Source organism: Lissotriton helveticus, chromosome 10 (assembly GCF_964261635.1).
Source record: "Lissotriton helveticus chromosome 10, aLisHel1.1, whole genome shotgun sequence".
NCBI lineage: Eukaryota > Metazoa > Chordata > Amphibia > Caudata > Salamandridae > Lissotriton > Lissotriton helveticus.
Window position 1 is genome coordinate 590,866,269 of NC_136071.1, and position 22,866 is coordinate 590,889,134.

The 22,866-nt window shown below is 47.2% G+C and overlaps 41 non-coding genes across 41 annotated transcripts; all 41 read left to right on the plus strand.

The window, feature by feature from the left end:
* The first annotated feature begins 30 nt into the window (after positions 1–30).
* TRNAV-AAC (transfer RNA valine (anticodon AAC)) lies at positions 31–103 on the plus strand. Its single transcript has one exon. It is a non-coding gene; the product is annotated as a tRNA-Val (tRNA).
* A 295-nt stretch (positions 104–398) lies between these two features.
* TRNAL-CAA (transfer RNA leucine (anticodon CAA)) lies at positions 399–510 on the plus strand. Its single transcript has 2 exons — positions 399–436; positions 465–510. It is a non-coding gene; the product is annotated as a tRNA-Leu (tRNA).
* Positions 511–1,450: 940 nt separating this feature from the next.
* TRNAP-CGG (transfer RNA proline (anticodon CGG)) lies at positions 1,451–1,522 on the plus strand. The gene has a single exon. It is a non-coding gene; the product is annotated as a tRNA-Pro (tRNA).
* A 384-nt stretch (positions 1,523–1,906) lies between these two features.
* On the plus strand, positions 1,907–1,979 carry TRNAV-UAC (transfer RNA valine (anticodon UAC)). Its single transcript has one exon. It is a non-coding gene; the product is annotated as a tRNA-Val (tRNA).
* A 434-nt stretch (positions 1,980–2,413) lies between these two features.
* TRNAP-AGG (transfer RNA proline (anticodon AGG)) lies at positions 2,414–2,485 on the plus strand. The gene has a single exon. It is a non-coding gene; the product is annotated as a tRNA-Pro (tRNA).
* A 386-nt stretch (positions 2,486–2,871) lies between these two features.
* On the plus strand, positions 2,872–2,944 carry TRNAV-AAC (transfer RNA valine (anticodon AAC)). The gene has a single exon. It is a non-coding gene; the product is annotated as a tRNA-Val (tRNA).
* Positions 2,945–3,239: 295 nt separating this feature from the next.
* Positions 3,240–3,351, plus strand: TRNAL-CAA (transfer RNA leucine (anticodon CAA)). The gene is made up of 2 exons: positions 3,240–3,277; positions 3,306–3,351. It is a non-coding gene; the product is annotated as a tRNA-Leu (tRNA).
* Positions 3,352–4,291: 940 nt separating this feature from the next.
* On the plus strand, positions 4,292–4,363 carry TRNAP-CGG (transfer RNA proline (anticodon CGG)). Its single transcript has one exon. It is a non-coding gene; the product is annotated as a tRNA-Pro (tRNA).
* Positions 4,364–4,747: 384 nt separating this feature from the next.
* On the plus strand, positions 4,748–4,820 carry TRNAV-UAC (transfer RNA valine (anticodon UAC)). The gene has a single exon. It is a non-coding gene; the product is annotated as a tRNA-Val (tRNA).
* Positions 4,821–5,254: 434 nt separating this feature from the next.
* Positions 5,255–5,326, plus strand: TRNAP-AGG (transfer RNA proline (anticodon AGG)). The gene has a single exon. It is a non-coding gene; the product is annotated as a tRNA-Pro (tRNA).
* Positions 5,327–5,712: 386 nt separating this feature from the next.
* Positions 5,713–5,785, plus strand: TRNAV-AAC (transfer RNA valine (anticodon AAC)). Its single transcript has one exon. It is a non-coding gene; the product is annotated as a tRNA-Val (tRNA).
* Positions 5,786–6,080: 295 nt separating this feature from the next.
* TRNAL-CAA (transfer RNA leucine (anticodon CAA)) lies at positions 6,081–6,192 on the plus strand. Its single transcript has 2 exons — positions 6,081–6,118; positions 6,147–6,192. It is a non-coding gene; the product is annotated as a tRNA-Leu (tRNA).
* A 940-nt stretch (positions 6,193–7,132) lies between these two features.
* On the plus strand, positions 7,133–7,204 carry TRNAP-CGG (transfer RNA proline (anticodon CGG)). Its single transcript has one exon. It is a non-coding gene; the product is annotated as a tRNA-Pro (tRNA).
* A 384-nt stretch (positions 7,205–7,588) lies between these two features.
* Positions 7,589–7,661, plus strand: TRNAV-UAC (transfer RNA valine (anticodon UAC)). Its single transcript has one exon. It is a non-coding gene; the product is annotated as a tRNA-Val (tRNA).
* Positions 7,662–8,095: 434 nt separating this feature from the next.
* TRNAP-AGG (transfer RNA proline (anticodon AGG)) lies at positions 8,096–8,167 on the plus strand. The gene has a single exon. It is a non-coding gene; the product is annotated as a tRNA-Pro (tRNA).
* A 386-nt stretch (positions 8,168–8,553) lies between these two features.
* TRNAV-AAC (transfer RNA valine (anticodon AAC)) lies at positions 8,554–8,626 on the plus strand. Its single transcript has one exon. It is a non-coding gene; the product is annotated as a tRNA-Val (tRNA).
* Positions 8,627–8,921: 295 nt separating this feature from the next.
* Positions 8,922–9,033, plus strand: TRNAL-CAA (transfer RNA leucine (anticodon CAA)). Its single transcript has 2 exons — positions 8,922–8,959; positions 8,988–9,033. It is a non-coding gene; the product is annotated as a tRNA-Leu (tRNA).
* A 940-nt stretch (positions 9,034–9,973) lies between these two features.
* TRNAP-CGG (transfer RNA proline (anticodon CGG)) lies at positions 9,974–10,045 on the plus strand. Its single transcript has one exon. It is a non-coding gene; the product is annotated as a tRNA-Pro (tRNA).
* A 384-nt stretch (positions 10,046–10,429) lies between these two features.
* On the plus strand, positions 10,430–10,502 carry TRNAV-UAC (transfer RNA valine (anticodon UAC)). Its single transcript has one exon. It is a non-coding gene; the product is annotated as a tRNA-Val (tRNA).
* Positions 10,503–10,936: 434 nt separating this feature from the next.
* On the plus strand, positions 10,937–11,008 carry TRNAP-AGG (transfer RNA proline (anticodon AGG)). The gene has a single exon. It is a non-coding gene; the product is annotated as a tRNA-Pro (tRNA).
* A 386-nt stretch (positions 11,009–11,394) lies between these two features.
* Positions 11,395–11,467, plus strand: TRNAV-AAC (transfer RNA valine (anticodon AAC)). Its single transcript has one exon. It is a non-coding gene; the product is annotated as a tRNA-Val (tRNA).
* Positions 11,468–11,762: 295 nt separating this feature from the next.
* On the plus strand, positions 11,763–11,874 carry TRNAL-CAA (transfer RNA leucine (anticodon CAA)). The gene is made up of 2 exons: positions 11,763–11,800; positions 11,829–11,874. It is a non-coding gene; the product is annotated as a tRNA-Leu (tRNA).
* Positions 11,875–12,814: 940 nt separating this feature from the next.
* Positions 12,815–12,886, plus strand: TRNAP-CGG (transfer RNA proline (anticodon CGG)). The gene has a single exon. It is a non-coding gene; the product is annotated as a tRNA-Pro (tRNA).
* Positions 12,887–13,270: 384 nt separating this feature from the next.
* Positions 13,271–13,343, plus strand: TRNAV-UAC (transfer RNA valine (anticodon UAC)). The gene has a single exon. It is a non-coding gene; the product is annotated as a tRNA-Val (tRNA).
* Positions 13,344–13,777: 434 nt separating this feature from the next.
* Positions 13,778–13,849, plus strand: TRNAP-AGG (transfer RNA proline (anticodon AGG)). Its single transcript has one exon. It is a non-coding gene; the product is annotated as a tRNA-Pro (tRNA).
* Positions 13,850–14,235: 386 nt separating this feature from the next.
* TRNAV-AAC (transfer RNA valine (anticodon AAC)) lies at positions 14,236–14,308 on the plus strand. Its single transcript has one exon. It is a non-coding gene; the product is annotated as a tRNA-Val (tRNA).
* Positions 14,309–14,603: 295 nt separating this feature from the next.
* On the plus strand, positions 14,604–14,715 carry TRNAL-CAA (transfer RNA leucine (anticodon CAA)). The gene is made up of 2 exons: positions 14,604–14,641; positions 14,670–14,715. It is a non-coding gene; the product is annotated as a tRNA-Leu (tRNA).
* A 929-nt stretch (positions 14,716–15,644) lies between these two features.
* On the plus strand, positions 15,645–15,716 carry TRNAP-CGG (transfer RNA proline (anticodon CGG)). The gene has a single exon. It is a non-coding gene; the product is annotated as a tRNA-Pro (tRNA).
* A 384-nt stretch (positions 15,717–16,100) lies between these two features.
* Positions 16,101–16,173, plus strand: TRNAV-UAC (transfer RNA valine (anticodon UAC)). Its single transcript has one exon. It is a non-coding gene; the product is annotated as a tRNA-Val (tRNA).
* A 434-nt stretch (positions 16,174–16,607) lies between these two features.
* TRNAP-AGG (transfer RNA proline (anticodon AGG)) lies at positions 16,608–16,679 on the plus strand. The gene has a single exon. It is a non-coding gene; the product is annotated as a tRNA-Pro (tRNA).
* Positions 16,680–17,065: 386 nt separating this feature from the next.
* Positions 17,066–17,138, plus strand: TRNAV-AAC (transfer RNA valine (anticodon AAC)). Its single transcript has one exon. It is a non-coding gene; the product is annotated as a tRNA-Val (tRNA).
* Positions 17,139–17,433: 295 nt separating this feature from the next.
* Positions 17,434–17,545, plus strand: TRNAL-CAA (transfer RNA leucine (anticodon CAA)). Its single transcript has 2 exons — positions 17,434–17,471; positions 17,500–17,545. It is a non-coding gene; the product is annotated as a tRNA-Leu (tRNA).
* A 940-nt stretch (positions 17,546–18,485) lies between these two features.
* TRNAP-CGG (transfer RNA proline (anticodon CGG)) lies at positions 18,486–18,557 on the plus strand. The gene has a single exon. It is a non-coding gene; the product is annotated as a tRNA-Pro (tRNA).
* Positions 18,558–18,941: 384 nt separating this feature from the next.
* On the plus strand, positions 18,942–19,014 carry TRNAV-UAC (transfer RNA valine (anticodon UAC)). The gene has a single exon. It is a non-coding gene; the product is annotated as a tRNA-Val (tRNA).
* A 434-nt stretch (positions 19,015–19,448) lies between these two features.
* TRNAP-AGG (transfer RNA proline (anticodon AGG)) lies at positions 19,449–19,520 on the plus strand. Its single transcript has one exon. It is a non-coding gene; the product is annotated as a tRNA-Pro (tRNA).
* Positions 19,521–19,906: 386 nt separating this feature from the next.
* TRNAV-AAC (transfer RNA valine (anticodon AAC)) lies at positions 19,907–19,979 on the plus strand. Its single transcript has one exon. It is a non-coding gene; the product is annotated as a tRNA-Val (tRNA).
* A 295-nt stretch (positions 19,980–20,274) lies between these two features.
* TRNAL-CAA (transfer RNA leucine (anticodon CAA)) lies at positions 20,275–20,386 on the plus strand. The gene is made up of 2 exons: positions 20,275–20,312; positions 20,341–20,386. It is a non-coding gene; the product is annotated as a tRNA-Leu (tRNA).
* Positions 20,387–21,315: 929 nt separating this feature from the next.
* On the plus strand, positions 21,316–21,387 carry TRNAP-CGG (transfer RNA proline (anticodon CGG)). Its single transcript has one exon. It is a non-coding gene; the product is annotated as a tRNA-Pro (tRNA).
* Positions 21,388–21,771: 384 nt separating this feature from the next.
* TRNAV-UAC (transfer RNA valine (anticodon UAC)) lies at positions 21,772–21,844 on the plus strand. The gene has a single exon. It is a non-coding gene; the product is annotated as a tRNA-Val (tRNA).
* Positions 21,845–22,278: 434 nt separating this feature from the next.
* On the plus strand, positions 22,279–22,350 carry TRNAP-AGG (transfer RNA proline (anticodon AGG)). Its single transcript has one exon. It is a non-coding gene; the product is annotated as a tRNA-Pro (tRNA).
* Positions 22,351–22,737: 387 nt separating this feature from the next.
* TRNAV-AAC (transfer RNA valine (anticodon AAC)) lies at positions 22,738–22,810 on the plus strand. Its single transcript has one exon. It is a non-coding gene; the product is annotated as a tRNA-Val (tRNA).
* Positions 22,811–22,866: the final 56 nt, after the last annotated feature.

A 22,866-nucleotide genomic window follows, 5' to 3' on the forward strand; every position in this document is an offset into this window, starting at 1 on the left:
TTTGCTTTAACAGTAGCAAGCAGCAAGGTCGTTTCTGTAGTGTAGTGGTCATCACGTTCGCCTAACACGCGAAAGGTCCCCGGTTCGAGACCGGGCAGAAACACTGAGCGTTGGCTGCTTTTATGTGCACACTCTAAAACCTTATTATCTGAATGCAAGTTTAAGAAGAGGTGGTCTTTGAACACAGTGAGCCGTGGGAAACTTTCTTTACCTTTGCAAGACGAAACAAAGTTATCTGCATCCATCATCTGGGGGTCGTTCTTGTGCCTATTTTTATTTTGTTTAAGCTATGTTGTATTGTTGGGGCCTTTACACCTGTGACATTGCTGTGAAGGTTGTAAGTGGAAACATTGGCAGGTGCAGATAGAAGAGTTAGACCTAAGCCCCCCTCATGAACCGTCAGGATGGCCGAGTGGTCTAAGGCGCCAGACTCAAGAGAGCTTGATCTTCAGTGTAGCTGAGCCTTCTGGTCTCCTCATGGAGGCGTGGGTTCAAATCCCACTTCTGACAGGTCCCTTTTACACCCGTAAATCTTCCTGTTTTTTGCAGTGCGTTCCCGGCAAACACCACAATCTTTGCAGGAACCTGTAGCATGTGAAGAGAAATCCACCAACAATCAGGCTGGGCCCTCAATCACAATTCCATGGATTTCTGGAAATGACACCTCAGGCACACCTTCCATTAAATTTGCACTCCATCACAGTAACTGCCATGCTGGGTTTCTAACTAAGCAGTTGATCCCATCATTTGTTGTGAGGCTCTCCTGCCACCTTTTGGGCAGAGAAGGCACTGTCCCTGCAAAAACACAGGCAGACATGTTCAACAGGGCTTCCTGGTTATGTGGGAGGAGCAGAATGCCATTGGTCCCCCCTTGCAAATTCTAATTTACATAAGGAAGACAGAGAGGTTGCTGGGAGTAGGCACTGCACACGGGCATTGCACTCTCTCTTATGATTTGCAGCCAATTCTAGATTGAGGCAGGAGGAAAGGAGGTGACTCGCCCAACAATGGCTATACTGAGAAGTCAGCCACTCTGGGTCTCCCAGGTGAGTGTTTCAGGCCTGTGAGCCACTCATATAAATCTCGCCTGATCGAGCCTGATCGAGCGCTGAGCGAGCGCGTTTGAATCCAAATATCAAACCCCTCTTTCTCAGGCGCAGGAAATGGTGGGCCCTTCATTGCTTCTGGTGTGGAAGTCTATGGGGCAAGGGTCCAGGACTTGTAGAGGAGAACAATTGCCAGAAAGTGCTTGCTGTTCTCATCTGTGCCTTTTTTCTGCTCACTGGCTGATAGGAGATTGGCTGCCCCCTTTCTTGCTAGAGTGAAAAAACAACAACTTGAGAGAAAACATGACGTTGTGAGGCTCACTTAGAGGGAGACTAGCCAAATAGCCCTGCTTTTTTTCTGAAAGACGCTTCAGAAATTGTTCAAAATGTCTCCTGGCCACTCAGGCTCGTTGGTCTAGGGGTATGATTCTCGCTTCGGGTGCGAGAGGTCCCGGGTTCAAATCCCGGACGAGCCCATGACGTGGACATTTTCAGGATGCTTGTAATATAGGAGCATTTCTTCTTTTCAATGCTATAAGACGCTGTGTATGTCGAGAAAGTTCCTTACCCTGCACGCTATTTTCCACTTGTGGCGGGATAAAGGAGTGCAGGACTTCTTTGCAACTGCTTTTCTGGGCCAGACCAGCATGGTAGGAACATTACATGCATAGTGTTTTTCTAGTGTAATTTCAGGATATGGTTTCAAAATCGCCTCTTGGAATAAAAGTGGTCCTCATTCCTGTCTTCCAAAGAAATAGAGACCGGGTAAGGAGAGCCCAACTTTGAGCTTCAAGGACATTGGCCCTTAGTCTGTGCATTCCAGCCCAATACATGCCAACAAGATTCCTGAGTTAGTGTCTGTTTCTGTAGTGTAGTGGTTATCACGTTCGCCTTACACGCGAAAGGTCCCTGGTTCGAGACCGGGCAGAAACAGCGGTTTGCTGTTTTTAACAGTGTTTGCCTTTACTGGCTGACTTTATAGGAAAGCTGAGATAATAGAGGCTGTCTATCCCTCACCAACCTGACGTAGTGTGCTACAGGGATCTCAGTGACAGCTCGAAAAGAGAAGTGACGATAGCTTGCGCCATTCGCTTGCTCGCCCTTTGCTCTGAAGGGTGGGCCTACTTCATGAAAGCAAGGAATGAGAGCAGAAATGCTTTTCTTGTCCTCACCGCAAGCAGACACTTAGAGAAAACAAACTGTCTGAAGGACAGAGGCTTTTTAATTTCTTGTTTGATGACGGCCATGGAAAAGACAGCAATCATATTGCAGAAGAGAGCAACATGTGCAGTTGCTTGCTTTGGGTGAAGCATTCACCGACTAGCTGCCACTAACCGCTGGAGCCATGTCAGAGGTGACTCTTGCGTGGCTCGTTGGTCTAGGGGTATGATTCTCGCTTAGGGTGCGAGAGGTCCCGGGTTCAAATCCCGGACGAGCCCTTTTTAGAGCTAAACATACAAATCGTACTAAAAATGCACTATGCCTGACTATTTCTAGTAATACTCGGTTGATTTTTTGCTTAACATATTCCTAACCTCAGTAGAAAAATGGATCACCGTGCTTTTTCTGCCTACCTGCTTAGTCTCAGTGTGTCCCAGGTGATGCTTTCCCAAGCTGTACTCGCAGACATTTAGGCATCAGATATTTGTCTGTCGATGCCTGCACAAGTAAATTTTGAATACGTCTAATTGCAAGCATGTTGGATGATATCTTTGAGGTTTTCACACTTGTTCTGCACATTCTGAGCCGCTGCTGATACAGCAGAATAGAAGTAGGGTGAAGCCTTGAGAGGAACTTTGCTTTAACAGTAGCAAGCAGCAAGGTCGTTTCTGTAGTGTAGTGGTCATCACGTTCGCCTAACACGCGAAAGGTCCCCGGTTCGAGACCGGGCAGAAACACTGAGCGTTGGCTGCTTTTATGTGCACACTCTAAAACCTTATTATCTGAATGCAAGTTTAAGAAGAGGTGGTCTTTGAACACAGTGAGCCGTGGGAAACTTTCTTTACCTTTGCAAGACGAAACAAAGTTATCTGCATCCATCATCTGGGGGTCGTTCTTGTGCCTATTTTTATTTTGTTTAAGCTATGTTGTATTGTTGGGGCCTTTACACCTGTGACATTGCTGTGAAGGTTGTAAGTGGAAACATTGGCAGGTGCAGATAGAAGAGTTAGACCTAAGCCCCCCTCATGAGCCGTCAGGATGGCCGAGTGGTCTAAGGCGCCAGACTCAAGAGAGCTTGATCTTCAGTGTAGCTGAGCCTTCTGGTCTCCTCATGGAGGCGTGGGTTCAAATCCCACTTCTGACAGGTCCCTTTTACACCCGTAAATCTTCCTGTTTTTTGCAGTGCGTTCCCGGCAAACACCACAATCTTTGCAGGAACCTGTAGCATGTGAAGAGAAATCCACCAACAATCAGGCTGGGCCCTCAATCACAATTCCATGGATTTCTGGAAATGACACCTCAGGCACACCTTCCATTAAATTTGCACTCCATCACAGTAACTGCCATGCTGGGTTTCTAACTAAGCAGTTGATCCCATCATTTGTTGTGAGGCTCTCCTGCCACCTTTTGGGCAGAGAAGGCACTGTCCCTGCAAAAACACAGGCAGACATGTTCAACAGGGCTTCCTGGTTATGTGGGAGGAGCAGAATGCCATTGGTCCCCCCTTGCAAATTCTAATTTACATAAGGAAGACAGAGAGGTAGCTGGGAGTAGGCACTGCACACGGGCATTGCACTCTCTCCTATGATTTGCAGCCAATTCTAGATTGAGGCAGGAGGAAAGGAGGTGACTCGCCCAACAATGGCTATACTGAGAAGTCAGCCACTCTGGGTCTCCCAGGTGAGTGTTTCAGGCCTGTGAGCCACTCATATAAATCTCGCCTGATCGAGCCTGATCGAGCGGTGAGCGAGTGCGTTTGAATCCAAATATCAAACCCCTCTTTCTCAGGCGCAGGAAATGGTGGGCCCTTCATTGCTTCTGGTGTGGAAGTCTATGGGGCAAGGGTCCAGGACTTGCAGAGGAGAACAATTGCCAGAAAGTGCTTGCTGTTCTCATCTGTGCCTTTTTTCTGCTCACTGGCTGATAGGAGATTGGCTGCCCCCTTTCTTGCTAGAGTGAAAAAACAACAACTTGAGAGAAAACATGACGTTGTGAGGCTCACTTAGAGGGAGACTAGCCAAATAGCCCTGCTTTTTTTCTGAAAGACGCTTCAGAAATTGTTCAAAATGTCTCCTGGCCACTCAGGCTCGTTGGTCTAGGGGTATGATTCTCGCTTCGGGTGCGAGAGGTCCCGGGTTCAAATCCCGGACGAGCCCATGACGTGGACATTTTCAGGATGCTTGTAATATAGGAGCATTTCTTCTTTTCAATGCTATAAGACGCTGTGTATGTCGAGAAAGTTCCTTACCCTGCACGCTATTTTCCACTTGTGGCGGGATAAAGGAGTGCAGGACTTCTTTGCAACTGCTTTTCTGGGCCAGACCAGCATGGTAGGAACATTACATGCATAGTGTTTTTCTAGTGTAATTTCAGGATATGGTTTCAAAATCGCCTCTTGGAATAAAAGTGGTCCTCATTCCTGTCTTCCAAAGAAATAGAGACCGGGTAAGGAGAGCCCAACTTTGAGCTTCAAGGACATTGGCCCTTAGTCTGTGCATTCCAGCCCAATACATGCCAACAAGATTCCTGAGTTAGTGTCTGTTTCTGTAGTGTAGTGGTTATCACGTTCGCCTTACGCGCGAAAGGTCCCTGGTTCGAGACCGGGCAGAAACAGCGGTTTGCTGTTTTTAACAGTGTTTGCCTTTACTGGCTGACTTTATAGGAAAGCTGAGATAATAGAGGCTGTCTATCCCTCACCAACCTGACGTAGTGTGCTACAGGGATCTCAGTGACAGCTCGAAAAGAGAAGTGACGATAGCTTGCGCCATTCGCTTGCTCGCCCTTTGCTCTGAAGGGTGGGCCTACTTCATGAAAGCAAGGAATGAGAGCAGAAATGCTTTTCTTGTCCTCACCGCAAGCAGACACTTAGAGAAAACAAACTGTCTGAAGGACAGAGGCTTTTTAATTTCTTGTTTGATGACGGCCATGGAAAAGACAGCAATCATATTGCAGAAGAGAGCAACATGTGCAGTTGCTTGCTTTGGGTGAAGCATTCACCGACTAGCTGCCACTAACCGCTGGAGCCATGTCAGAGGTGACTCTTGCGTGGCTCGTTGGTCTAGGGGTATGATTCTCGCTTAGGGTGCGAGAGGTCCCGGGTTCAAATCCCGGACGAGCCCTTTTTAGAGCTAAACATACAAATCGTACTAAAAATGCACTATGCCTGACTATTTCTAGTAATACTCGGTTGATTTTTTGCTTAACATATTCCTAACCTCAGTAGAAAAATGGATCACCGTGCTTTTTCTGCCTACCTGCTTAGTCTCAGTGTGTCCCAGGTGATGCTTTCCCAAGCTGTACTCGCAGACATTTAGGCATCAGATATTTGTCTGTCGATGCCTGCACAAGTAAATTTTGAATACGTCTAATTGCAAGCATGTTGGATGATATCTTTGAGGTTTTCACACTTGTTCTGCACATTCTGAGCCGCTGCTGATACAGCAGAATAGAAGTAGGGTGAAGCCTTGAGAGGAACTTTGCTTTAACAGTAGCAAGCAGCAAGGTCGTTTCTGTAGTGTAGTGGTCATCACGTTCGCCTAACACGCGAAAGGTCCCCGGTTCGAGACCGGGCAGAAACACTGAGCGTTGGCTGCTTTTATGTGCACACTCTAAAACCTTATTATCTGAATGCAAGTTTAAGAAGAGGTGGTCTTTGAACACAGTGAGCCGTGGGAAACTTTCTTTACCTTTGCAAGACGAAACAAAGTTATCTGCATCCATCATCTGGGGGTCGTTCTTGTGCCTATTTTTATTTTGTTTAAGCTATGTTGTATTGTTGGGGCCTTTACACCTGTGACATTGCTGTGAAGGTTGTAAGTGGAAACATTGGCAGGTGCAGATAGAAGAGTTAGACCTAAGCCCCCCTCATGAACCGTCAGGATGGCCGAGTGGTCTAAGGCGCCAGACTCAAGAGAGCTTGATCTTCAGTGTAGCTGAGCCTTCTGGTCTCCTCATGGAGGCGTGGGTTCAAATCCCACTTCTGACAGGTCCCTTTTACACCCGTAAATCTTCCTGTTTTTTGCAGTGCGTTCCCGGCAAACACCACAATCTTTGCAGGAACCTGTAGCATGTGAAGAGAAATCCACCAACAATCAGGCTGGGCCCTCAATCACAATTCCATGGATTTCTGGAAATGACACCTCAGGCACACCTTCCATTAAATTTGCACTCCATCACAGTAACTGCCATGCTGGGTTTCTAACTAAGCAGTTGATCCCATCATTTGTTGTGAGGCTCTCCTGCCACCTTTTGGGCAGAGAAGGCACTGTCCCTGCAAAAACACAGGCAGACATGTTCAACAGGGCTTCCTGGTTATGTGGGAGGAGCAGAATGCCATTGGTCCCCCCTTGCAAATTCTAATTTACATAAGGAAGACAGAGAGGTTGCTGGGAGTAGGCACTGCACACGGGCATTGCACTCTCTCTTATGATTTGCAGCCAATTCTAGATTGAGGCAGGAGGAAAGGAGGTGACTCGCCCAACAATGGCTATACTGAGAAGTCAGCCACTCTGGGTCTCCCAGGTGAGTGTTTCAGGCCTGTGAGCCACTCATATAAATCTCGCCTGATCGAGCCTGATCGAGCGCTGAGCGAGCGCGTTTGAATCCAAATATCAAACCCCTCTTTCTCAGGCGCAGGAAATGGTGGGCCCTTCATTGCTTCTGGTGTGGAAGTCTATGGGGCAAGGGTCCAGGACTTGCAGAGGAGAACAATTGCCAGAAAGTGCTTGCTGTTCTCATCTGTGCCTTTTTTCTGCTCACTGGCTGATAGGAGATTGGCTGCCCCCTTTCTTGCTAGAGTGAAAAAACAACAACTTGAGAGAAAACATGACGTTGTGAGGCTCACTTAGAGGGAGACTAGCCAAATAGCCCTGCTTTTTTTCTGAAAGACGCTTCAGAAATTGTTCAAAATGTCTCCTGGCCACTCAGGCTCGTTGGTCTAGGGGTATGATTCTCGCTTCGGGTGCGAGAGGTCCCGGGTTCAAATCCCGGACGAGCCCATGACGTGGACATTTTCAGGATGCTTGTAATATAGGAGCATTTCTTCTTTTCAATGCTATAAGACGCTGTGTATGTCGAGAAAGTTCCTTACCCTGCACGCTATTTTCCACTTGTGGCGGGATAAAGGAGTGCAGGACTTCTTTGCAACTGCTTTTCTGGGCCAGACCAGCATGGTAGGAACATTACATGCATAGTGTTTTTCTAGTGTAATTTCAGGATATGGTTTCAAAATCGCCTCTTGGAATAAAAGTGGTCCTCATTCCTGTCTTCCAAAGAAATAGAGACCGGGTAAGGAGAGCCCAACTTTGAGCTTCAAGGACATTGGCCCTTAGTCTGTGCATTCCAGCCCAATACATGCCAACAAGATTCCTGAGTTAGTGTCTGTTTCTGTAGTGTAGTGGTTATCACGTTCGCCTTACACGCAAAAGGTCCCTGGTTCGAGACCGGGCAGAAACAGCGGTTTGCTGTTTTTAACAGTGTTTGCCTTTACTGGCTGACTTTATAGGAAAGCTGAGATAATAGAGGCTGTCTATCCCTCACCAACCTGACGTAGTGTGCTACAGGGATCTCAGTGACAGCTCGAAAAGAGAAGTGACGATAGCTTGCGCCATTCGCTTGCTCGCCCTTTGCTCTGAAGGGTGGGCCTACTTCATGAAAGCAAGGAATGAGAGCAGAAATGCTTTTCTTGTCCTCACCGCAAGCAGACACTTAGAGAAAACAAACTGTCTGAAGGACAGAGGCTTTTTAATTTCTTGTTTGATGACGGCCATGGAAAAGACAGCAATCATATTGCAGAAGAGAGCAACATGTGCAGTTGCTTGCTTTGGGTGAAGCATTCACCGACTAGCTGCCACTAACCGCTGGAGCCATGTCAGAGGTGACTCTTGCGTGGCTCGTTGGTCTAGGGGTATGATTCTCGCTTAGGGTGCGAGAGGTCCCGGGTTCAAATCCCGGACGAGCCCTTTTTAGAGCTAAACATACAAATCGTACTAAAAATGCACTATGCCTGACTATTTCTAGTAATACTCGGTTGATTTTTTGCTTAACATATTCCTAACCTCAGTAGAAAAATGGATCACCGTGCTTTTTCTGCCTACCTGCTTAGTCTCAGTGTGTCCCAGGTGATGCTTTCCCAAGCTGTACTCGCAGACATTTAGGCATCAGATATTTGTCTGTCGATGCCTGCACAAGTAAATTTTGAATACGTCTAATTGCAAGCATGTTGGATGATATCTTTGAGGTTTTCACACTTGTTCTGCACATTCTGAGCCGCTGCTGATACAGCAGAATAGAAGTAGGGTGAAGCCTTGAGAGGAACTTTGCTTTAACAGTAGCAAGCAGCAAGGTCGTTTCTGTAGTGTAGTGGTCATCACGTTCGCCTAACACGCGAAAGGTCCCCGGTTCGAGACCGGGCAGAAACACTGAGCGTTGGCTGCTTTTATGTGCACACTCTAAAACCTTATTATCTGAATGCAAGTTTAAGAAGAGGTGGTCTTTGAACACAGTGAGCCGTGGGAAACTTTCTTTACCTTTGCAAGACGAAACAAAGTTATCTGCATCCATCATCTGGGGGTCGTTCTTGTGCCTATTTTTATTTTGTTTAAGCTATGTTGTATTGTTGGGGCCTTTACACCTGTGACATTGCTGTGAAGGTTGTAAGTGGAAACATTGGCAGGTGCAGATAGAAGAGTTAGACCTAAGCCCCCCTCATGAGCCGTCAGGATGGCCGAGTGGTCTAAGGCGCCAGACTCAAGAGAGCTTGATCTTCAGTGTAGCTGAGCCTTCTGGTCTCCTCATGGAGGCGTGGGTTCAAATCCCACTTCTGACAGGTCCCTTTTACACCCGTAAATCTTCCTGTTTTTTGCAGTGCGTTCCCGGCAAACACCACAATCTTTGCAGGAACCTGTAGCATGTGAAGAGAAATCCACCAACAATCAGGCTGGGCCCTCAATCACAATTCCATGGATTTCTGGAAATGACACCTCAGGCACACCTTCCATTAAATTTGCACTCCATCACAGTAACTGCCATGCTGGGTTTCTAACTAAGCAGTTGATCCCATCATTTGTTGTGAGGCTCTCCTGCCACCTTTTGGGCAGAGAAGGCACTGTCCCTGCAAAAACACAGGCAGACATGTTCAACAGGGCTTCCTGGTTATGTGGGAGGAGCAGAATGCCATTGGTCCCCCCTTGCAAATTCTAATTTACATAAGGAAGACAGAGAGGTAGCTGGGAGTAGGCACTGCACACGGGCATTGCACTCTCTCCTATGATTTGCAGCCAATTCTAGATTGAGGCAGGAGGAAAGGAGGTGACTCGCCCAACAATGGCTATACTGAGAAGTCAGCCACTCTGGGTCTCCCAGGTGAGTGTTTCAGGCCTGTGAGCCACTCATATAAATCTCGCCTGATCGAGCCTGATCGAGCGGTGAGCGAGTGCGTTTGAATCCAAATATCAAACCCCTCTTTCTCAGGCGCAGGAAATGGTGGGCCCTTCATTGCTTCTGGTGTGGAAGTCTATGGGGCAAGGGTCCAGGACTTGCAGAGGAGAACAATTGCCAGAAAGTGCTTGCTGTTCTCATCTGTGCCTTTTTTCTGCTCACTGGCTGATAGGAGATTGGCTGCCCCCTTTCTTGCTAGAGTGAAAAAACAACAACTTGAGAGAAAACATGACGTTGTGAGGCTCACTTAGAGGGAGACTAGCCAAATAGCCCTGCTTTTTTTCTGAAAGACGCTTCAGAAATTGTTCAAAATGTCTCCTGGCCACTCAGGCTCGTTGGTCTAGGGGTATGATTCTCGCTTCGGGTGCGAGAGGTCCCGGGTTCAAATCCCGGACGAGCCCATGACGTGGACATTTTCAGGATGCTTGTAATATAGGAGCATTTCTTCTTTTCAATGCTATAAGACGCTGTGTATGTCGAGAAAGTTCCTTACCCTGCACGCTATTTTCCACTTGTGGCGGGATAAAGGAGTGCAGGACTTCTTTGCAACTGCTTTTCTGGGCCAGACCAGCATGGTAGGAACATTACATGCATAGTGTTTTTCTAGTGTAATTTCAGGATATGGTTTCAAAATCGCCTCTTGGAATAAAAGTGGTCCTCATTCCTGTCTTCCAAAGAAATAGAGACCGGGTAAGGAGAGCCCAACTTTGAGCTTCAAGGACATTGGCCCTTAGTCTGTGCATTCCAGCCCAATACATGCCAACAAGATTCCTGAGTTAGTGTCTGTTTCTGTAGTGTAGTGGTTATCACGTTCGCCTTACGCGCGAAAGGTCCCTGGTTCGAGACCGGGCAGAAACAGCGGTTTGCTGTTTTTAACAGTGTTTGCCTTTACTGGCTGACTTTATAGGAAAGCTGAGATAATAGAGGCTGTCTATCCCTCACCAACCTGACGTAGTGTGCTACAGGGATCTCAGTGACAGCTCGAAAAGAGAAGTGACGATAGCTTGCGCCATTCGCTTGCTCGCCCTTTGCTCTGAAGGGTGGGCCTACTTCATGAAAGCAAGGAATGAGAGCAGAAATGCTTTTCTTGTCCTCACCGCAAGCAGACACTTAGAGAAAACAAACTGTCTGAAGGACAGAGGCTTTTTAATTTCTTGTTTGATGACGGCCATGGAAAAGACAGCAATCATATTGCAGAAGAGAGCAACATGTGCAGTTGCTTGCTTTGGGTGAAGCATTCACCGACTAGCTGCCACTAACCGCTGGAGCCATGTCAGAGGTGACTCTTGCGTGGCTCGTTGGTCTAGGGGTATGATTCTCGCTTAGGGTGCGAGAGGTCCCGGGTTCAAATCCCGGACGAGCCCTTTTTAGAGCTAAACATACAAATCGTACTAAAAATGCACTATGCCTGACTATTTCTAGTAATACTCGGTTGATTTTTTGCTTAACATATTCCTAACCTCAGTAGAAAAATGGATCACCGTGCTTTTTCTGCCTACCTGCTTAGTCTCAGTGTGTCCCAGGTGATGCTTTCCCAAGCTGTACTCGCAGACATTTAGGCATCAGATATTTGTCTGTCGATGCCTGCACAAGTAAATTTTGAATACGTCTAATTGCAAGCATGTTGGATGATATCTTTGAGGTTTTCACACTTGTTCTGCACATTCTGAGCCGCTGCTGATACAGCAGAATAGAAGTAGGGTGAAGCCTTGAGAGGAACTTTGCTTTAACAGTAGCAAGCAGCAAGGTCGTTTCTGTAGTGTAGTGGTCATCACGTTCGCCTAACACGCGAAAGGTCCCCGGTTCGAGACCGGGCAGAAACACTGAGCGTTGGCTGCTTTTATGTGCACACTCTAAAACCTTATTATCTGAATGCAAGTTTAAGAAGAGGTGGTCTTTGAACACAGTGAGCCGTGGGAAACTTTCTTTACCTTTGCAAGACGAAACAAAGTTATCTGCATCCATCATCTGGGGGTCGTTCTTGTGCCTATTTTTATTTTGTTTAAGCTATGTTGTATTGTTGGGGCCTTTACACCTGTGACATTGCTGTGAAGGTTGTAAGTGGAAACATTGGCAGGTGCAGATAGAAGAGTTAGACCTAAGCCCCCCTCATGAACCGTCAGGATGGCCGAGTGGTCTAAGGCGCCAGACTCAAGAGAGCTTGATCTTCAGTGTAGCTGAGCCTTCTGGTCTCCTCATGGAGGCGTGGGTTCAAATCCCACTTCTGACAGGTCCCTTTTACACCCGTAAATCTTCCTGTTTTTTGCAGTGCGTTCCCGGCAAACACCACAATCTTTGCAGGAACCTGTAGCATGTGAAGAGAAATCCACCAACAATCAGGCTGGGCCCTCAATCACAATTCCATGGATTTCTGGAAATGACACCTCAGGCACACCTTCCATTAAATTTGCACTCCATCACAGTAACTGCCATGCTGGGTTTCTAACTAAGCAGTTGATCCCATCATTTGTTGTGAGGCTCTCCTGCCACCTTTTGGGCAGAGAAGGCACTGTCCCTGCAAAAACACAGGCAGACATGTTCAACAGGGCTTCCTGGTTATGTGGGAGGAGCAGAATGCCATTGGTCCCCCCTTGCAAATTCTAATTTACATAAGGAAGACAGAGAGGTTGCTGGGAGTAGGCACTGCACACGGGCATTGCACTCTCTCTTATGATTTGCAGCCAATTCTAGATTGAGGCAGGAGGAAAGGAGGTGACTCGCCCAACAATGGCTATACTGAGAAGTCAGCCACTCTGGGTCTCCCAGGTGAGTGTTTCAGGCCTGTGAGCCACTCATATAAATCTCGCCTGATCGAGCCTGATCGAGCGCTGAGCGAGCGCGTTTGAATCCAAATATCAAACCCCTCTTTCTCAGGCGCAGGAAATGGTGGGCCCTTCATTGCTTCTGGTGTGGAAGTCTATGGGGCAAGGGTCCAGGACTTGCAGAGGAGAACAATTGCCAGAAAGTGCTTGCTGTTCTCATCTGTGCCTTTTTTCTGCTCACTGGCTGATAGGAGATTGGCTGCCCCCTTTCTTGCTAGAGTGAAAAAACAACAACTTGAGAGAAAACATGACGTTGTGAGGCTCACTTAGAGGGAGACTAGCCAAATAGCCCTGCTTTTTTTCTGAAAGACGCTTCAGAAATTGTTCAAAATGTCTCCTGGCCACTCAGGCTCGTTGGTCTAGGGGTATGATTCTCGCTTCGGGTGCGAGAGGTCCCGGGTTCAAATCCCGGACGAGCCCATGACGTGGACATTTTCAGGATGCTTGTAATATAGGAGCATTTCTTCTTTTCAATGCTATAAGACGCTGTGTATGTCGAGAAAGTTCCTTACCCTGCACGCTATTTTCCACTTGTGGCGGGATAAAGGAGTGCAGGACTTCTTTGCAACTGCTTTTCTGGGCCAGACCAGCATGGTAGGAACATTACATGCATAGTGTTTTTCTAGTGTAATTTCAGGATATGGTTTCAAAATCGCCTCTTGGAATAAAAGTGGTCCTCATTCCTGTCTTCCAAAGAAATAGAGACCGGGTAAGGAGAGCCCAACTTTGAGCTTCAAGGACATTGGCCCTTAGTCTGTGCATTCCAGCCCAATACATGCCAACAAGATTCCTGAGTTAGTGTCTGTTTCTGTAGTGTAGTGGTTATCACGTTCGCCTTACACGCAAAAGGTCCCTGGTTCGAGACCGGGCAGAAACAGCGGTTTGCTGTTTTTAACAGTGTTTGCCTTTACTGGCTGACTTTATAGGAAAGCTGAGATAATAGAGGCTGTCTATCCCTCACCAACCTGACGTAGTGTGCTACAGGGATCTCAGTGACAGCTCGAAAAGAGAAGTGACGATAGCTTGCGCCATTCGCTTGCTCGCCCTTTGCTCTGAAGGGTGGGCCTACTTCATGAAAGCAAGGAATGAGAGCAGAAATGCTTTTCTTGTCCTCACCGCAAGCAGACACTTAGAGAAAACAAACTGTCTGAAGGACAGAGGCTTTTTAATTTCTTGTTTGATGACGGCCATGGAAAAGACAGCAATCATATTGCAGAAGAGAGCAACATGTGCAGTTGCTTGCTTTGGGTGAAGCATTCACCGACTAGCTGCCACTAACCGCTGGAGCCATGTCAGAGGTGACTCTTGCGTGGCTCGTTGGTCTAGGGGTATGATTCTCGCTTAGGGTGTGAGAGGTCCCGGGTTCAAATCCCGGACGAGCCCTTTTTAGAGCTAAACATACAAATCGTACTAAAAATGCACTATGCCTGACTATTTCTAGTAATACTCGGTTGATTTTTTGCTTAACATATTCCTAACCTCAGTAGAAAAATGGATCACCGTGCTTTTTCTGCCTACCTGCTTAGTCTCAGTGTGTCCCAGGTGATGCTTTCCCAAGCTGTACTCGCAGACATTTAGGCATCAGATATTTGTCTGTCGATGCCTGCACAAGTATATTTTGAATACGTCTAATTGCAAGCATGTTGGATGATATCTTTGAGGTTTTCACACTTGTTCTGCACATTCTGACCCGCTGCTGATACAGCAGAATAGAAGTAGGGTGAAGCCTTGAGAGGAACTTTGCTTTAACAGTAGCAAGCAGCAAGGTCGTTTCTGTAGTGTAGTGGTCATCACGTTCGCCTAACACGCGAAAGGTCCCCGGTTCGAGACCGGGCAGAAACACTGAGCGTTGGCTGCTTTTATGTGCACACTCTAAAACCTTATTATCTGAATGCAAGTTTAAGAAGAGGTGGTCTTTGAACACAGTGAGCCGTGGGAAACTTTCTTTACCTTTGCAAGACGAAACAAAGTTATCTGCATCCATCATCTGGGGGTCGTTCTTGTGCCTATTTTTATTTTGTTTAAGCTATGTTGTATTGTTGGGGCCTTTACACCTGTGACATTGCTGTGAAGGTTGTAAGTGGAAACATTGGCAGGTGCAGATAGAAGAGTTAGACCTAAGCCCCCCTCATGAGCCGTCAGGATGGCCGAGTGGTCTGAGGCGCCAGACTCAAGAGAGCTTGATCTTCAGTGTAGCTGAGCCTTCTGGTCTCCTCATGGAGGCGTGGGTTCAAATCCCACTTCTGACAGGTCCCTTTTACACCCGTAAATCTTCCTGTTTTTTGCAGTGCGTTCCCGGCAAACACCACAATCTTTGCAGGAACCTGTAGCATGTGAAGAGAAATCCACCAACAATCAGGCTGGGCCCTCAATCACAATTCCATGGATTTCTGGAAATGACACCTCAGGCACACCTTCCATTAAATTTGCACTCCATCACAGTAACTGCCATGCTGGGTTTCTAACTAAGCAGTTGATCCCATCATTTGTTGTGAGGCTCTCCTGCCACCTTTTGGGCAGAGAAGGCACTGTCCCTGCAAAAACACAGGCAGACATGTTCAACAGGGCTTCCTGGTTATGTGGGAGGAGCAGAATGCCATTGGTCCCCCCTTGCAAATTCTAATTTACATAAGGAAGACAGAGAGGTAGCTGGGAGTAGGCACTGCACACGGGCATTGCACTCTCTCCTATGATTTGCAGCCAATTCTAGATTGAGGCAGGAGGAAAGGAGGTGACTCGCCCAACAATGGCTATACTGAGAAGTCAGCCACTCTCGGTCTCCCAGGTGAGTGTTTCAGGCCTGTGAGCCACTCATATAAATCTCGCCTGATCGAGCCTGAGCGAGCGCGTTTGAATCCAAATATCAAACCCCTCTTTCTCAGGCGCAGGAAATGGTGGGCCCTTCATTGCTTCTGGTGTGGAAGTCTATGGGGCAAGGGTCCAGGACTTGCAGAGGAGAACAATTGCCAGAAAGTGCTTGCTGTTCTCATCTGTGCCTTTTTTCTGCTCACTGGCTGATAGGAGATTGGCTGCCCCCTTTCTTGCTAGAGTGAAAAAACAACAACTTGAGAGAAAACATGACGTTGTGAGGCTCACTTAGAGGGAGACTAGCCAAATAGCCCTGCTTTTTTTCTGAAAGACGCTTCAGAAATTGTTCAAAATGTCACCTGGCCACTCAGGCTCGTTGGTCTAGGGGTATGATTCTCGCTTCGGGTGCGAGAGGTCCCGGGTTCAAATCCCGGACGAGCCCATGACGTGGACATTTTCAGGATGCTTGTAATATAGGAGCATTTCTTCTTTTCAATGCTATAAGACGCTGTGTATGTCGAGAAAGTTCCTTACCCTGCACGCTATTTTCCACTTGTGGCGGGATAAAGGAGTGCAGGACTTCTTTGCAACTGCTTTTCTGGGCCAGACCAGCATGGTAGGAACATTACATGCATAGTGTTTTTCTAGTGTAATTTCAGGATATGGTTTCAAAATCGCCTCTTGGAATAAAAGTGGTCCTCATTCCTGTCTTCCAAAGAAATAGAGACCGGGTAAGGAGAGCCCAACTTTGAGCTTCAAGGACATTGGCCCTTAGTCTGTGCATTCCAGCCCAATACATGCCAACAAGATTCCTGAGTTAGTGTCTGTTTCTGTAGTGTAGTGGTTATCACGTTCGCCTTACACGCGAAAGGTCCCTGGTTCGAGACCGGGCAGAAACAGCGGTTTGCTGTTTTTAACAGTGTTTGCCTTTACTGGCTGACTTTATAGGAAAGCTGAGATAATAGAGGCTGTCTATCCCTCACCAACCTGACGTAGTGTGCTACAGGGATCTCAGTGACAGCTCGAAAAGAGAAGTGACGATAGCTTGCGCCATTCGCTTGCTCGCCCTTTGCTCTGAAGGGTGGGCCTACTTCATGAAAGCAAGGAATGAGAGCAGAAATGCTTTTCTTGTCCTCACCGCAAGCAGACACTTAGAGAAAACAAACTGTCTGAAGGACAGAGGCTTTTTAATTTCTTGTTTGATGACGGCCATGGAAAAGACAGCAATCATATTGCAGAAGAGAGCAACATGTGCAGTTGCTTGCTTTGGGTGAAGCATTCACCGACTAGCTGCCACTAACCGCTGGAGCCATGTCAGAGGTGACTCTTGCGTGGCTCGTTGGTCTAGGGGTATGATTCTCGCTTAGGGTGTGAGAGGTCCCGGGTTCAAATCCCGGACGAGCCCTTTTTAGAGCTAAACATACAAATCGTACTAAAAATGCACTATGCCTGACTATTTCTAGTAATACTCGGTTGATTTTTTGCTTAACATATTCCTAACCTCAGTAGAAAAATGGATCACCGTGCTTTTTCTGCCTACCTGCTTAGTCTCAGTGTGTCCCAGGTGATGCTTTCCCAAGCTGTACTCGCAGACATTTAGGCATCAGATATTTGTCTGTCGATGCCTGCACAAGTATATTTTGAATACGTCTAATTGCAAGCATGTTGGATGATATCTTTGAGGTTTTCACACTTGTTCTGCACATTCTGAGCCGCTGCTGATACAGCAGAATAGAAGTAGGGTGAAGCCTTGAGAGGAACTTTGCTTTAACAGTAGCAAGCAGCAAGGTCGTTTCTGTAGTGTAGTGGTCATCACGTTCGCCTAACACGCGAAAGGTCCCCGGTTCGAGACCGGGCAGAAACACTGAGCGTTGGCTGCTTTTATGTGCACACTCTAAAACCTTATTATCTGAATGCAAGTTTAAGAAGAGGTGGTCTTTGAACACAGTGAGCCGTGGGAAACTTTCTTTACCTTTGCAAGACGAAACAAAGTTATCTGCATCCATCATCTGGGGGTCGTTCTTGTGCCTATTTTTATTTTGTTTAAGCTATGTTGTATTGTTGGGGCCTTTACACCTGTGACATTGCTGTGAAGGTTGTAAGTGGAAACATTGGCAGGTGCAGATAGAAGAGTTAGACCTAAGCCCCCCTCATGAACCGTCAGGATGGCCGAGTGGTCTAAGGCGCCAGACTCAAGAGAGCTTGATCTTCAGTGTAGCTGAGCCTTCTGGTCTCCTCATGGAGGCGTGGGTTCAAATCCCACTTCTGACAGGTCCCTTTTACACCCGTAAATCTTCCTGTTTTTTGCAGTGCGTTCCCGGCAAACACCACAATCTTTGCAGGAACCTGTAGCATGTGAAGAGAAATCCACCAACAATCAGGCTGGGCCCTCAATCACAATTCCATGGATTTCTGGAAATGACACCTCAGGCACACCTTCCATTAAATTTGCACTCCATCACAGTAACTGCCATGCTGGGTTTCTAACTAAGCAGTTGATCCCATCATTTGTTGTGAGGCTCTCCTGCCACCTTTTGGGCAGAGAAGGCACTGTCCCTGCAAAAACACAGGCAGACATGTTCAACAGGGCTTCCTGGTTATGTGGGAGGAGCAGAATGCCATTGGTCCCCCCTTGCAAATTCTAATTTACATAAGGAAGACAGAGAGGTTGCTGGGAGTAGGCACTGCACACGGGCATTGCACTCTCTCTTATGATTTGCAGCCAATTCTAGATTGAGGCAGGAGGAAAGGAGGTGACTCGCCCAACAATGGCTATACTGAGAAGTCAGCCACTCTGGGTCTCCCAGGTGAGTGTTTCAGGCCTGTGAGCCACTCATATAAATCTCGCCTGATCGAGCCTGATCGAGCGCTGAGCGAGCGCGTTTGAATCCAAATATCAAACCCCTCTTTCTCAGGCGCAGGAAATGGTGGGCCCTTCATTGCTTCTGGTGTGGAAGTCTATGGGGCAAGGGTCCAGGACTTGCAGAGGAGAACAATTGCCAGAAAGTGCTTGCTGTTCTCATCTGTGCCTTTTTTCTGCTCACTGGCTGATAGGAGATTGGCTGCCCCCTTTCTTGCTAGAGTGAAAAAACAACAACTTGAGAGAAAACATGACGGTGTGAGGCTCACTTAGAGGGAGACTAGCCAAATAGCCCTGCTTTTTTTCTGAAAGACGCTTCAGAAATTGTTCAAAATGTCTCCTGGCCACTCAGGCTCGTTGGTCTAGGGGTATGATTCTCGCTTCGGGTGCGAGAGGTCCCGGGTTCAAATCCCGGACGAGCCCATGACGTGGACATTTTCAGGATGCTTGTAATATAGGAGCATTTCTTCTTTTCAATGCTATAAGACGCTGTGTATGTCGAGAAAGTTCCTTACCCTGCACGCTATTTTCCACTTGTGGCGGGATAAAGGAGTGCAGGACTTCTTTGCAACTGCTTTTCTGGGCCAGACCAGCATGGTAGGAACATTACATGCATAGTGTTTTTCTAGTGTAATTTCAGGATATGGTTTCAAAATCGCCTCTTGGAATAAAAGTGGTCCTCATTCCTGTCTTCCAAAGAAATAGAGACCGGGTAAGGAGAGCCCAACTTTGAGCTTCAAGGACATTGGCCCTTAGTCTGTGCATTCCAGCCCAATACATGCCAACAAGATTCCTGAGTTAGTGTCTGTTTCTGTAGTGTAGTGGTTATCACGTTCGCCTTACACGCAAAAGGTCCCTGGTTCGAGACCGGGCAGAAACAGCGGTTTGCTGTTTTTAACAGTGTTTGCCTTTACTGGCTGACTTTATAGGAAAGCTGAGATAATAGAGGCTGTCTATCCCTCACCAACCTGACGTAGTGTGCTACAGGGATCTCAGTGACAGCTCGAAAAGAGAAGTGACGATAGCTTGCGCCATTCGCTTGCTCGCCCTTTGCTCTGAAGGGTGGGCCTACTTCATGAAAGCAAGGAATGAGAGCAGAAATGCTTTTCTTGTCCTCACCGCAAGCAGACACTTAGAGAAAACAAACTGTCTGAAGGACAGAGGCTTTTTAATTTCTTGTTTGATGACGGCCATGGAAAAGACAGCAATCATATTGCAGAAGAGAGCAACATGTGCAGTTGCTTGCTTTGGGTGAAGCATTCACCGACTAGCTGCCACTAACCGCTGGAGCCATGTCAGAGGTGACTCTTGCGTGGCTCGTTGGTCTAGGGGTATGATTCTCGCTTAGGGTGTGAGAGGTCCCGGGTTCAAATCCCGGACGAGCCCTTTTTAGAGCTAAACATACAAATCGTACTAAAAATGCACTATGCCTGACTATTTCTAGTAATACTCGGTTGATTTTTTGCTTAACATATTCCTAACCTCAGTAGAAAAATGGATCACCGTGCTTTTTCTGCCTACCTGCTTAGTCTCAGTGTGTCCCAGGTGATGCTTTCCCAAGCTGTACTCGCAGACATTTAGGCATCAGATATTTGTCTGTCGATGCCTGCACAAGTATATTTTGAATACGTCTAATTGCAAGCATGTTGGATGATATCTTTGAGGTTTTCACACTTGTTCTGCACATTCTGAGCCGCTGCTGATACAGCAGAATAGAAGTAGGGTGAAGCCTTGAGAGGAACTTTGCTTTAACAGTAGCAAGCAGCAAGGTCGTTTCTGTAGTGTAGTGGTCATCACGTTCGCCTAACACGCGAAAGGTCCCCGGTTCGAGACCGGGCAGAAACACTGAGCGTTGGCTGCTTTTATGTGCACACTCTAAAACCTTATTATCTGAATGCAAGTTTAAGAAGAGGTGGTCTTTGAACACAGTGAGCCGTGGGAAACTTTCTTTACCTTTGCAAGACGAAACAAAGTTATCTGCATCCATCATCTGGGGGTCGTTCTTGTGCCTATTTTTATTTTGTTTAAGCTATGTTGTATTGTTGGGGCCTTTACACCTGTGACATTGCTGTGAAGGTTGTAAGTGGAAACATTGGCAGGTGCAGATAGAAGAGTTAGACCTAAGCCCCCCTCATGAGCCGTCAGGATGGCCGAGTGGTCTGAGGCGCCAGACTCAAGAGAGCTTGATCTTCAGTGTAGCTGAGCCTTCTGGTCTCCTCATGGAGGCGTGGGTTCAAATCCCACTTCTGACAGGTCCCTTTTACACCCGTAAATCTTCCTGTTTTTTGCAGTGCGTTCCCGGCAAACACCACAATCTTTGCAGGAACCTGTAGCATGTGAAGAGAAATCCACCAACAATCAGGCTGGGCCCTCAATCACAATTCCATGGATTTCTGGAAATGACACCTCAGGCACACCTTCCATTAAATTTGCACTCCATCACAGTAACTGCCATGCTGGGTTTCTAACTAAGCAGTTGATCCCATCATTTGTTGTGAGGCTCTCCTGCCACCTTTTGGGCAGAGAAGGCACTGTCCCTGCAAAAACACAGGCAGACATGTTCAACAGGGCTTCCTGGTTATGTGGGAGGAGCAGAATGCCATTGGTCCCCCCTTGCAAATTCTAATTTACATAAGGAAGACAGAGAGGTAGCTGGGAGTAGGCACTGCACACGGGCATTGCACTCTCTCCTATGATTTGCAGCCAATTCTAGATTGAGGCAGGAGGAAAGGAGGTGACTCGCCCAACAATGGCTATACTGAGAAGTCAGCCACTCTCGGTCTCCCAGGTGAGTGTTTCAGGCCTGTGAGCCACTCATATAAATCTCGCCTGATCGAGCCTGAGCGAGCGCGTTTGAATCCAAATATCAAACCCCTCTTTCTCAGGCGCAGGAAATGGTGGGCCCTTCATTGCTTCTGGTGTGGAAGTCTATGGGGCAAGGGTCCAGGACTTGCAGAGGAGAACAATTGCCAGAAAGTGCTTGCTGTTCTCATCTGTGCCTTTTTTCTGCTCACTGGCTGATAGGAGATTGGCTGCCCCCTTTCTTGCTAGAGTGAAAAAACAACAACTTGAGAGAAAACATGACGTTGTGAGGCTCACTTAGAGGGAGACTAGCCAAATAGCCCTGCTTTTTTTCTGAAAGACGCTTCAGAAATTGTTCAAAATGTCTCCTGGCCACTCAGGCTCGTTGGTCTAGGGGTATGATTCTCGCTTCGGGTGCGAGAGGTCCCGGGTTCAAATCCCGGACGAGCCCATGACGTGGACATTTTCAGGATGCTTGTAATATAGGAGCATTTCTTCTTTTCAATGCTATAAGACGCTGTGTATGTCGAGAAAGTTCCTTACCCTGCACGCTATTTTCCACTTGTGGCGGGATAAAGGAGTGCAGGACTTCTTTGCAACTGCTTTTCTGGGCCAGACCAGCATGGTAGGAACATTACATGCATAGTGTTTTTCTAGTGTAATTTCAGGATATGGTTTCAAAATCGCCTCTTGGAATAAAAGTGGTCCTCATTCCTGTCTTCCAAAGAAATAGAGACCGGGTAAGGAGAGCCCAACTTTGAGCTTCAAGGACATTGGCCCTTAGTCTGTGCATTCCAGCCCAATACATGCCAACAAGATTCCTGAGTTAGTGTCTGTTTCTGTAGTGTAGTGGTTATCACGTTCGCCTTACACGCGAAAGGTCCCTGGTTCGAGACCGGGCAGAAACAGCGGTTTGCTGTTTTTAACAGTGTTTGCCTTTACTGGCTGACTTTATAGGAAAGCTGAGATAATAGAGGCTGTCTATCCCTCACCAACCTGACGTAGTGTGCTACAGGGATCTCAGTGACAGCTCGAAAAGAGAAGTGACGATAGCTTGCGCCATTCGCTTGCTCGCCCTTTGCTCTGAAGGGTGGGCCTACTTCATGAAAGCAAGGAATGAGAGCAGAAATGCTTTACTTGTCCTCACCGCAAGCAGACACTTAGAGAAAACAAACTGTCTGAAGGACAGAGGCTTTTTAATTTCTTGTTTGATGACGGCCATGGAAAAGACAGCAATCATATTGCAGAAGAGAGCAACATGTGCAGTTGCTTGCTTTGGGTGAAGCATTCACCGACTAGCTGCCACTAACCGCTGGAGCCATGTCAGAGGTGACTCTTGCGTGGCTCGTTGGTCTAGGGGTATGATTCTCGCTTAGGGTGCGAGAGGTCCCGGGTTCAAATCCCGGACGAGCCCTTTTTTAGAGCTAAACATACAAATCGTACTAAAAATGCACTATGCCTGACTATTTCTAGTAATACTCGGTTGATTTTTTGCTTAACATATTCCTAACCTCAGTAGAAAAATGGATCACCGTGCTTTTTCTGCCTACCTGCTTAGTCTCAGTGTGTCCCAGGTGATGCTTTCCCAAGCTGTACTCGCAGACATTTAGGCATCAGATATTTGTCTGTCGATGCCTGCACAAGTAAATTTTGAATACGTCTAATTGCAAGCATGTTGGATGATATCTTTGAGGTTTTCACACTTGTTCTGCACATTCTGAGCCGCTGCTGATACAGCAGAATAGAAGTAGGGTGAAGCCTTGAGAGGAACTTTGCTTTAACAGTAGCAAGCAGCAAGGTCGTTTCTGTAGTGTAGTGGTCATCACGTTCGCCTAACACGCGAAAGGTCCCCGGTTCGAGACCGGGCAGAAACACTGAGCGTTGGCTGCTTTTATGTGCACACTCTAAAACCTTATTATCTGAATGCAAG